The 13164-nt window shown below is 35.9% G+C and overlaps 1 protein-coding gene across 3 annotated transcripts in view; it reads right to left on the reverse strand.

Annotated features, from left to right (window-relative positions):
* LOC129780523 (uncharacterized) overlaps positions 1–13164 on the reverse strand; it is a 190079-nt gene that overhangs the window by 95120 nt on the left and 81795 nt on the right. The window lies entirely within an intron of this gene.

Consider the following 13164-nt stretch of genomic DNA (forward strand, 5'->3'; position numbering starts at 1 on the left):
CGATAGCCCTAAAACATACAGAAAAACGGGTTTATATAAACAAAATTCACAAATTTGTCAGTGTTTCTGAACACAACACTGCACGCTATTTTATATGTGTGAGAAATTTTCGTGTACGATACAAAACAAATCTAGCTTACCTCTAGTATATGTCAAACCACGTTGAACTCATACATTGATACATGCATACGTGATACATGAGAGAGAGAAACGAATTGATTTTGAGGGGAGTCACTTCAAAAGGCTATGAAGTATATCACATTTGCCGAGGAAGAATGAAATGAGAATCAAACATTTGGCTGTAACTTTCCAACGAATAAAAAAAAATCGAAAACCCCTTCTAGGACAACATTTCTAAGGGCATAAGCTTCCCAAAAATGCAAAACATACGATTTTTTCGACTTTCCAAATCGGGGTCCTCCCTTAATGCTCAAACCTTGGCAATGGAATCTTTTAAAGTTGCAATACTGGAACTAGAAGTTTCACAGGACAAACATTCGCCCATATTGAACAGTCGGAAGAATTTGGAGGCCAAAGATCTTTTGGTCGGAATTGCCGTTCGCACGAGCCACATTTTCACCAGTTACGACATGGTGCTCCATTTGCTGGAATACTTTCCAGGCATTTCCCTAAAAGTGGTAATTTTTTCATTTTGTTTCATTTGATAAGGCTCACTTAGTATCAGCTGTAGACAAACCGCCTCGAATCTTTTATACTTGGCTTTCACAAAACATGTAAATTCACATTGTCACCAGTGTTGCCACACGTACAGATTTATCTGGAATGGTACAGATATTTTCGTTATTTTTGGTACAGATTTTCGTCGAAAAGTACAGATTGGTACAGATTTTTTCCATTTGTGAAATTTCTTACATTTGAACAAAGCAACATTGAGGTATATGACGACTTTTACACCGCAGTATCGCTTGGTGCTACTGATCATAGAAGCATTTACAATGCAATGATTGATCAGTTTCATATGGACGAAATTCCTTACAAAGATCGTCGCGTTGGACGATGCGACGTATGTTTTGCCCCAAACCAACAGATTGAATCATTTGTTCCAGGCTGAAAAACCTGAATTCACGATGCTACATGAAGAGCTGGAAGGTTTTTATTTGATCATTCTCACTAATATCTGCGAGGAATCTTACGTTGTTTCAATGTCCAATGCTATTAAATATGACGATCATTTGAAAAGCGACAAGAATTTTAGGTTGGAATAGCAGCAGAAGGAATTATCAGAACAATGGACAGCGAAAGGCAGATCATTTCAAAGGATATTTGTCGCAGTTTTTGACGTAGAACTACGTCTTTCATTAAGGGTGCCAAATCAGAAAACATGTCACGTTTTTATGAAATAAAGTTAACGTTAATAACTATTTTTGCCGCGAACGGATTCACATACTAAACGAATCGGAAATTCCGTAAGATTTGTTTAATATGCTATACATTAGAATCCCCTGGTTTGTAGATGGTTAAAATTCATGAAAACTTGAGGCGTTTCCATTTTCCCATACATTTGTTCTGTCCATTTGTGTGTTTTCCCGAACAGACCTGTCAATAACGAACAACTTATCGACGACCAACGGAGGGGAAATCGTAGGATTTAAAGTCTCCGTGAATAAAGGAAAAGTAGAAGAATGAAGGGGAATACTTTCCTAGAGTATAAACAGTGGATCTCGCTGAGGCAAACTGCGTTAGAGGCGAATGAACTGCAAAGTTTAAAGCCTCTTAAAAACAAAGAAAGAAGAAGAAGGCAAACTTTCATTCGGCATCGGACTGTTGAGCAATCCAGTTCACTTTGCTTTCGCTGCGCTTCGATCTAAGATTGGATCCCACCCGTGGTAATCCAACTTGGATATCGTCGTTTGATTTTTCTGTTCGTTTTTCGCGTTATTCGTATTGTGTGCTTTTCTTTCCGCGTCATAAATTGGACGTTTCGCGTAGTGTATGATGAGCAAGAAGAAGAGGAAGGCAGGCACGAGCCCTGCAAAAAACGAACGCATTGCCAGGGGCAATAATATTTCGAGGCAAGCGTCATCCAATGATGCACGCGATGCTGGTGCAGTGAAAAGCGTGACACCGCATCGCACAACAGCGAAGTAGGCGATTTCGGCGTGTCGGCGGTCGCTCTTGACAAACTCATCAGCGAATTCGCATCGATGGGTTTACAGCAGAGTACAAGCTGTGTGGCATGATTCAGTCTGTTTCCAAGCAGTTAACATTGTTTGTTTTCCGTCATCATAAGGTTGTGCGTCAAAAAATATTTGGGGAATACCAAGCATCTTGAATGTCTTACTGGAATGTTATAAGTTATTTGGGTTCGCGTGCCAGTTGCAAAACTGCCTTCAGCTAGGAATGCATTAGCGCTATGAAGCATTACTACTGTTTTCGAGGTTGTTATTAACAAAAAGAGTTTATTTCGCTTGTTTAGTCACCGAGAAAGTAAATGTCGTTCTGGAATTTTGTATGTGGTTTCGCTTGCCTGTAGCAAAACATCCTCCACTAAGGGTGACAGCTGCGCTTCTCTCGAGCATGAGAAAGTAATGCAACTTTTTCGAGGCCAATAATATTAACAGAAAGCCAATAATATTAACAGAGAAAAAAGCAAAATGATGAGAAGTGTTTATATTCCTTGTAGTTTCAAGCCACCAACGTATGGCTTTGTATGCATATCATTGCGAACGCTTGTTTGGCGCTTGGTTAACGTTGTACGAACGATGCCTAGAGGTGCGATTCCTTTAAGGCAATACTAAATAACATGTAGCATGATATTTGATACTTGCAAGTGTTGTCATTGTTGTTGTTTCCATGCGGTGCCAAAGATATATTGATGTAGTTATGAGATGTGGAATAATGGTGCTGGTGCAACATGTATATAATCGATTCTAGCCGAGTCTATGTCAATTGCGAAAAAGGCCAAAAAAAAGCGTTCGAGGTAAATTTTTATTGCATTGACATGAAATAAATTGCGACTTACGATCAGCTAGTGTATTGTTTTGCGAGGGCAAGAATGAATTATAAATCAATTATCGTCAACAAATTCTACAGTGAAAAAAACATTTCAAAGATTATTCTACTAAGCAGTTGTTTCTAAAATTTCACAGCATTATAGAATAATATCCGAAGGTATGAATAAGCGACTTACATAGAATAACAGCGTAGTTCTACGTCAAAAATGCGGTTGTATCTTGGACACAACCTCCTATAATTTTTTCAGGGAGCTGATCAAGCAAATGAGAAAAAGATTCGATTCTGATGATTCGACGCTCAATTATACGGCAATGTTGGGCCTATCCCAGAAACTTCTCCAATTTGACTAGCATTAACGTTGTGTTAGAAGCGTTTCCAGGATTCTACAATGGGAATGTACAAGATGCCTAGAAAGAATTGACGGTTCGCTCGCATTTCCGGCGCTTCGATGTCTTGTTTGTGTCGTTCTCACTATGCCTCACTCCGATTTTCTCCTGAATTTTATCAGAACAAAAATAAGCTTTGAAATCGGTTAGTTAGCGATACGATGAACGCTATTTTGAGATCAGAGGATTTGGTCAAACATCGCGACAGCAGCTCGAAAACTTAAAAAAAATCATGGTATGCAATCTAGATTTAAAAAAAAAACAATGTATAAGCATCATCAAACACACGAATGACTTGCAAATGTAAATGTGGTATTTGTAGTAAATAAATGAGTATTTTTTTAATACTAATAAATTTTTTTTTTCTCTACAACGAATATTTTCGATGGTACAGATTTTTGGTACAGATTTTTGGAAAAAAAAGTACAGATGAGAAAGATTGTTTACCCCCTGGTACAGATTTAAATGTGGCAACACTGACTGTCACCTTCAGGCGTAAACATATTCCATTTGTTCTTCTGCACTCTGGGACGTATCGTACATTAGAGTTCTTTTAACTGTTGTGTTCTAAATAAAACAAAAAGTCCGATGTCCGATGAATACATTAATTATAATCTATAACTCTCTAAGAATAATGATGTTATATACAGGTTTTGAACTTCGACATACGAACTCCACTCGCCAAATGAGTAGAGTAGAAATAGTAAAATACATCTTTTATACTCTGGACAGGTGTAACTAATTACGTTGCAAACATGTACCCTTTCGTAGAGTGCTTTCTCTTTGTAAGCAAACAATTCTTAACATATGCTGTAAACTGCTCGCTGGCTAGAGCAATATAAGTTCCTTCATTGTGATAGGAGCGTAGAAAAATTTCAAATTGTGTTCATGTTGACTCTGCGAACTACAAAATTGATAGATTTCTTTCTATTATAGAGCCATTAAACTACACAATTCATTCGCCTCTAGCCTTGGAAAAGGGCCTATCAATCAATGCAGGGTCCTGGGATTGATCCCACAATCTTCCGCTTCGTAAGCGGATGCGCAGCCAGCGTTGCCAATGTTCTAGTTTAAACTGGCTACTTCCAGTTTTTTTTTCTCAATCCAGTCATCCAGTTGAACCCTAAAATCTTCAAGTTTTTTTGAATATCGTCCAGTTTTATCCAGTTTTCATGTGTGCTCTAGTTTTACCCATTTTATGTAAAATAAATTTACAATTGAGGGACTTAGAATGCAAGGGGTGTAAGTGACTTGATCGATTTCTGTTCATCAACTTTTTCTTTAGTTAATAACTCAATTGCAAAAACTGGTCACTCATCGGAATTTTGGTTCTAAATATCATTAGTTAGTTAATCTAAACTCCCCTACAGAACTAATACATACTTTGAACCAAAGTGTATATTCTGCAGGAAAGCATACTATGCAAATTTTTCACAAATACTTTCAAGAGCAAGAGGAAATATATAAGGATATCTCATTTTGATCTTGATACTAAGATTTGGTTTGGACAACCCTTACATTAGAAGTAAATTATCAATGAATAATACAAAAAAAAATTGAGAGAAACAGCTTCTCAGTAATACTTAAACAGTGTTGTTTTGGCATTGAATGTTAAGCATGTTAGAGTATTGAAACAAAATTGTGGGAAGTTGTTTATGGTATTTTTCTTTGGTATTTTATCTCGTATCTCATGCTAATCCGTACCTTTTTGAGATATCGAATAATACGCAGTCGACGCGACGATCTGCGACGATCTTCTATCATCGATTTTGTGGACGTGAAGCGATAAATACTTCAAGTTTTGCCCAAATAAAAACAGTCCTTTAAATATTGTTTCACAGTAATTAAAGTTACAGTTTTATTAAAATACTACACGAAGCTTCAAAGAAAATTCTATTTCTCAAGCATTGGAATGGGTAAAAAAATCATTTTAGATAAATCAATGCCGATATCTCTGAAATAAAAAGGTTTTACAGGATCCAGTTTTTTGAAAAATATTATTAGCAACCCTGCTCACCACAGTGAATCCTGATTCGTTGCACCCATTCCCACCAACAATTTTTCCTTCCATGATAATCGCAAAGGAACCACGCTGGAGAGGCGACCATTCGGGCTACGAATATCATACTAACATTCCTTCCTTTCCCACGGTGGGAATGATTTGCTACTCCCAAGCGTTATTTAGTGTGTTATTTGTGCAAATTCACTGGTTCAGGTCAATCACGAAGAACAACTACGAAGTGTACAATCTATCCAAGCTCAAGCTCATTGTTTTATTCGTTCAGAATACCCTCTTAAGCAGGTAGCCAAGTTGCTACACTAGAATACCCTCTTAAGGCAGTATTCTCTAGTCTAGAAATTTGAAAAGATGAAAAAAAAACCTTCATATTTCTGTAGTTTAGGCATTCAAGAATATACCCTAGAAAGGACTTATAGGAAATCATATTATTTACCGATTTAGAACCATTTTAATGATGCGGTATCTAACCTGGTACGGCCATAACTATGAACTTCAAATGCATTTTTCTCAAAACTAGTTTTTTAAAACTGGCGTACACGATATCTCAAGTTTTACTGAACCGATTCATGTCGAATTTATATGGATACAATCTAAAGGCATCTCTCTATCGCCTGAACCTCTAAAAAATAATATGTTTTAAATTTTAATATTTTTAAAAAATCGGGAAACGTAAGAAAATATTTTCTAAGCCTTTTTTCAAACGGCCGCCATTTTGTAGAAAAAGATGTTTTTGACTTATTCGAGGTTCTTGCGATAGCGGAATCTTTACTGATTCGCAATCTGATCGATTTTTTTGTTTCAGATAACCAGAAGGGCTGGAATCGTATACGCCATGGCACAACTTTTTTTTTAACCCTCTCTTTGAACAGCTCTTGACTATTCTAGTTATGTTTATTTTTTCTCCGTTCAATTTTTGTTTTGTTGTTAAAAGATAGATGAACAAATAATGCTATAATGGATAGTAAAAATATTCTTTGTTTTATTTTTACGGAACTCGAAATAACGTTCGAATTTCGTGCCTCTACACTAGAATACTTAAGGGGGTATTCTAGTGTAGAGGCACGAAATTCGAACGTTATTTGACATACTTGAAATCTCCAAAAAAGTGAGACCAAAAAAAATTTGAAAAGAATCAAAGTTTCTCCTTATTTTTTTTACAAAAAATTCTCAAAAACTACAAGACCTACTGTAAAAACTATAAGATTAAATCTGATAGAGTGTATAGGTATTATTTTCGTCCAACGAAATGGAAAAAAAAATACTTCATTTGGATAGTATTAAGTGCCTAACTATGTTATCGTTACTTTTTCACGAAAATGCATGAAAATTTGTGAAATTATGGTTACAAATGAATTGCCTATCGATAGCAACATCTTTTTCCCATCTTTCTGGCAGATCTCGAATATTGCTGATCAACCAGAGCTAGTACCATAGGATAGAAGAAGTAAAAATCGGACGGCTCAAAATCTGGGGAATATGTCGAGTGGACTGCCATGGAAACACACAATGAAGAAACCTCTTACTTTTTGCCACTGAAGCAGATATCCACAGACCACGAAACGTAGCTCGACGTCGACGTCGACGGAGCCCAAGTTCCTTGCTTTTTTCCATGTTGGGTGTGAACCACTGCGTCCATTGTTTTGAACTATTGTGGTATGCCCTATCTATAAAAAATATATTGAAATATATTTTCTCACAAAAGTGTCATTTAAGATGTATCGAAATCGAACGGATCTAACCGCTGGATCCATCTTTTGACAAACATGGAAAGAAGTATCGACTGGAATTCACCATATATGTTTGACCACACAACATATATCTTTAACCCACAACACCGCCTTCGAACAAAGACAACCCATATGAATTCATATTAGTATTCTTCCGCGCTTGATAAACTAGTTCGAGAATATTTATTGCCTACCTATGAAGATTTGTTAGTTAGATTCTCAGGTGTTCAAATGCGAGATGCTAATAAGGGTTGCTACACAACAGTCTGTCGCCTGGCACCCAATCTCCTTTATTGAGAATTAAAAATAGTCGAAATCTTCTCTAGGTGCTGATATTTTCAAAAAAGAAAACACATAAATTTTGTAAATGTAGAGGAGCTGCAGATAAAGACAGAAAGTCGCCACAAGAAATACACGCAGGAATGTTGGTTCCTCCAGTCAGTAAATTAGACGCATTTATTTAGACAAATGATATTTCAAACTAATGTTAAAGAAACTTTCAAACAAAATTCATTCAACTGGATACCATCATAGTTGGTGTTCTAATCTGTAAAGGATATTTGGTATGAAAAAATACTCAATGGCAAAAAGACCATTTTTTGTCATATTTGGACTTAGCCAAACTGCCTTTTTCAAATAATATAATGGATAAAAATAAATCCTAAAAATTAAAATATTAACACCAAAAAAGAAAGTGAAAATATCTAAAAATACTACTTAGCTCAAATCGGCATAAACACAAAATTGGATGATGAAATCATTAATGTTGACTGAAATTTAGTGAACGCCTCGTGTACCTACATAATGTTCAAAAGAGATCACTTCTGCCGGAAGTAAAACGCAAGAGCTCGACAACATTATTATGTTAATGCTATTTACTTTTGATGGGACGAATAGGAATCAACACATAATGACGCGCTCTAAGAAACTACTATTGGAAATTACGATCAAATGCTGAGCCCTTAATTATGCAAATGGATTCAGGATGTGATGACTCAAGAAAATTCTGGCATAATGTATCGATTTCTCGTTATATAATTTGTACGTAGGCAAAAAAACTGAAGAGAAACATGATAACTGTAATCGACTTGTTCAAATTACAATAAAATAAATTGACTTCGGTTCATTCAATATATATTAGAATTCGATCATTTATCTAATTCTGCTCAATAATACTTCTCTATCTAAGACAGCACAATAGCTTGAACTTCAATGTTCTTCATCGAGCGTCCTTCAATACCCAGATGTCATTAGTTGTGGTGAACACAAGAAACATCTGTTGGTTGGTTGTTTATTTCTCTTTCTTCGTGTAGCTTCTATGCTCAACACGATAAATATCAAGGTCAATGTTATTGTGAGCGATGATAAAATATCCCTTTTCGGTGGATATCACGACGCGTGGCTGCGTTAGACGTCAATACACTTAACACACAATCTTGTGCGCAGGCAGGCAATTCTGGCTTTTTTTTGTGTTTATATAACCTGAAATTATATAACTTTCAAATTATTTAACAGCCGATTTATATTTTGATTATATTATGATCATATCTATTATCGAATAGATCAAATTGAAACCAGTAAAGACAATGTTTCTCTACATCTGGGGTATGCTAGCGGCTTTACATTACAACATGTTAGATAGCAAGGTGTGATGGCGGCGAAGGCGACGGATGCTAGTGAACTTGTTTTTGTTTACATTGGTCGGAGAGTGAGAATCAACAACACACTCTTCGGTACCGTCGCCAACCGTTCATAGCTGAAGTTAGTGTCGCTCAGCTAGTCAATCGCATAGATGTGCAATGTTCCACAACAAACTCCGACTCGAAGGTTGGCGTCGATTGAACCGGAGTCACGTACACATTTCATCGCTGCTGCTGCGCGGATAGAAACTGACACCCGGTTGACCGTTGATTCACAACAAGTACTCTAAGCATGTAGCGACAAGCCCACCACCGGTTGACCAGTGAAATAATTGCGCATTTTACATACGACCGGCGGGGAATGATATATTGGGTACTGGATTCTCATCCACATGTCTCCCCCGCATACAAATTAAACGGGTAACTAATTGGTAGACGGAATAACGAACGTATAATATTCCCATAAAATGTCGCAACATTTTTGTGAGATTAGAGGAAACGCGTTTATATTGGAATGGTAAGTCTATTAGTGTTTGGAACGAGTATTGACATCCCAAGTTATTGGTTCTCATTCGTTGAATAATGTCATAGTCATCCAATTAATTCCAGAATGTTAGTTTCATAGACATTTCATATAAGCTCAGATCACCGATACCAAAAACTATTTTGATAAAAAAATTAACTCCTTTTTTTTATACAATATCATGCCACCGATTATTACACAAATAGGTCGCACTTTCAAAGACATCACATGTCAAACCACAAAACTAGGGACGAATTCGTAGATGGTCAGATCAGTTGGAACCTGCGCACGCGATGGAATATTTTCTTTACAATAACTAACACCAGCCACTAAGGGTCACGAGTAGCATTTCGAGAATGGTAACACTAACATCATCCATTACATTTTTAAGGTATTTTGTCGCCGTCTTAAAATTTTTGAGTTAAAATAAAGCAAAGCAAAGGACATCAAACGGTGTATTTTTTCACTTTCACTAAAGTAGTTAACTTTTTTTTATGCTTTTTCTACATAAAACTATTTAAAAATTAAATAGAATTTCGTACAGATTTTCTCAATTTCTGAGTATCTTTTGACGTAGAATTACGTCTTTCGGGAACACCATATTGGGGGAACAATCGGGATGAACTATTGCTCAGTCCATCCTCGATGGGTTTACGAGACTTTGGAGGTTCGCACACTCCCAGACGATCTAGTGGATTATTTTGACATAGGACTATGTCTTTGATTCCCATATAGGGGGGTCACTTTACGAAAAATGTAACGATTTATTAAGAGTTTTAAAACGCATATTACTCAAAATGGTTATTGCGACATATTTTGTGCTATATATCATTAGACAGGAAATTTATCCAGTATTTTTTTTGCTTAAAACATGAACAGTGAATAAAGTCAAAAAACTTTACAATTTGACGATTCAAATGGGTATGTTTTCTTTCGATTGCACTCGCATTCCTCCCTTGCGCAACGAGTAATATGTTTGTCTAGATTCGGGCGTTAGCTCACAATGTGAGTTGATGCGTACAATGAGTTATTCTCCATTCACCGATAATAGGCATTTATCGTTTATTGTATCGTATGTTGCCCAATCAATTTGTGCTCAATTCACATTCTTATCGTGTAGATCTTGCTAATAACAATTTATGTAATTGGGGTCCAGGATGTCTTAAGATCGAGCATGTTGTTTGGTTATGTAAAAATGCAATTAATTAATTTAACTGGCTGCTGATTTAGAAGATCGAAAAGGTATACTCACGTATATCAGATTATGAAAGCTATGAGTAGTCGCGATCTTAACGGGCTATAAAGTTATTACAAACCATGTTCCGGATAACGTGGTAACGAAGGAGATAATGCTATTTTTGTAGTCTAGATTTATTTGACTCAGGCTTATATTTAAGTAGGTCTTAACTATTTAGACTTGTATTTAAAAATGGTACATGATGACTCTTTGTCTTCTTCTGCTTGATTGAATAAACAGAAGAAAAGAGTAGTAATGGCTTTAATGGTATTTTTGTGTACATTTTTGAACAGAATGTGGAAAAATTACAGATTTTTATTGTTCAAAATTGTTCAAAAAAACTCAATTCAAATACAATTACTACACACAATCACAGTCCTATGTCAAGATCCCGTCCGTGCTCCTAGGCTCAGACCCATCAACTTTTTTTTATAATTCGTTTTTTTACAGGCTCAGTTACAAGGTTTGGTTGGGTTTAAAAAAGTCAACTAGTTAACTAGTAAACATAAACATTTTTCCGATTACTCGCGGTCGACTCGAGTTTAGCAGGATGACATATTTTTTGCAGGACAATATCATATTGTATTATTGAAAATTATAATTTTTCAATAGTTAGTTTTTTCAATAGTGTTAGAATGAGAGCTTTTAAATTCCCATACATTTATGCTGACTGCAGGGTGTTTCCCTAACACAGACTACAAAATCAAAACTTCAACCTACCATGGAAACTTTCAGCTTCGACTGGGAGTTATTCGAAGATCATCATGCAACACATATCGGAGTGTTATTCTACGTTAACTGTCCGGTTGTGTGTTGGACACACCTCTTAAACATTTTTGAACTACTACTACGACTTTCAGTAAGGGTGCCAAATCAGAAAACAGGTTACATTTTTACGAAACAATGCTCTGCTGCGAACAGATTTTGATCAATTGCATGCCAATTGAATCGGAAATTCTCTAAGATTTGCATTCCGCCAGAAGGAAGAGAGTAATCAAATCCAACATCGTTAACAGGAGCATAGCAAAGCAGCAAAAACATTGGCAACAGCAGTTTCAATTTTATTTGTCACAGTTTGAACTAGAATGTTGTTTATGCTTCGCTCTTGTCACAACGTATATTTTTCCACCATATACCAAGCAGGAGTCGATTTATTAGTTCTTTTCAGAACTAGTTTTCCGAAAGAATTTCCGCTGTGGACTTGCAAGTTCAAGCGGCCAGAGGCCCCTTTCCACTGAAGAACCGTGGACCGTCGCTTTCATGCTACCGATACTCCTATATCTATGCATCACACGCATATATTGTTGATGTTTTCTTGCATGGCAAAAAGTAAATTGAAATGGTTAAAAGATATGAAATGTGCTGGTGGAACAAAATATAATAGCTTCATTCACGATTCATCGATCATCCAGCTAGCGAACGAACAGCATCGGCAGTAAGGATTTCCAAATGACCTTTCTCAAGGCCGAGACTTGAGTTTAGTTTCCCGAATTGGCCTTTTTCGAGACCAGAGGCGAATGGACTGAGAGGATGTTTAAAACCTATATTTCAAAACATCATCATTACCAACCTCAGTTTCTATTTTGCTACCGTGTTCAACGCACGTGCAAAGTTGTTGCAAATTAGTCATAAAGCATTCTCAAAAAATGCACAAAGCATAGTGCAGAGCTTGCACTGACGCACAGAAGCAAAGCAGTAGATAATTATTCAACCATTCCATGCCGAACCGCTATAGTGGTTCTCAGATTTTTGTCAAAAGTGGTAATTTTGTTCTCTAACGCAAAACGTTTTTTTATTAGGGTGGTCCAAAACTCAATTTTCTCAGCTTTTTCCCAAAAAATCTTATTTCAAAAATTCATAACTTTTGAACCACTGAAACGATTCAGATGATCGACATATCAAATTGAAACCAAGCTTTTTATTGAAAAAAAATTGAACTTGCAAAAACGGATTTTATTTTTGTAACAATTGATTGCAGTCGTTTTTTTATGGCTTTCGACTAGAGGGCGCAATGTTTTTTATATTTTTTCTTGAAATCTAAGGATTTTTTACATAACAAATCTCGATATCAGAGAGGCTTTTTCTGTTTTTGTATGATTTTTTAAAGTTAACCGGTGGTCCGAAAAATAATTTTTCCCCTTTTATCCAAAAATTACTTTTTGCAAAAAATCATAACATTTGAACTACTGAACCGATTTAGATGATCGACATTTAAAATTGAAGCCAATAAGCTAACCTTCTCTAAAATACCACACTTGCGGGAAGATTAGATTCTAGTCACATATGTCTAGTCTAGTTAAATAGGAATATTGAACGAAGACTTAAAACATGTTAAATTTGCAAAATGATAACTCAAAAATGAATAATAACGCCTTTCTGATTTTCGGATATATTTTGTAAAAGAAAACATCAACTTTCCAGAGAAAAAATATGAAAAAATATAGCGCTCTCTATCTTTAACCGATAAAACTATGAAAAACTAACGAAATCAATAATTACAAAAACGAAAATCCAAATTTTCGCCAAAAGTATTATTTTTTCAAAGCTTCAATTATGAATTTTTGTAGTGGAAAAAAAGGGGAAAATTGTTTTTTCGAACCATCGGTTAACTTTGAAAAATGATATCTAAAAAGAAAAAAAAAGCCTCTCTGATGT

The sequence above is a fragment of the Toxorhynchites rutilus genome, chromosome 3 (genome assembly GCF_029784135.1).
Source record: "Toxorhynchites rutilus septentrionalis strain SRP chromosome 3, ASM2978413v1, whole genome shotgun sequence".
Taxonomy (NCBI): Eukaryota; Metazoa; Arthropoda; class Insecta; order Diptera; family Culicidae; genus Toxorhynchites; species Toxorhynchites rutilus.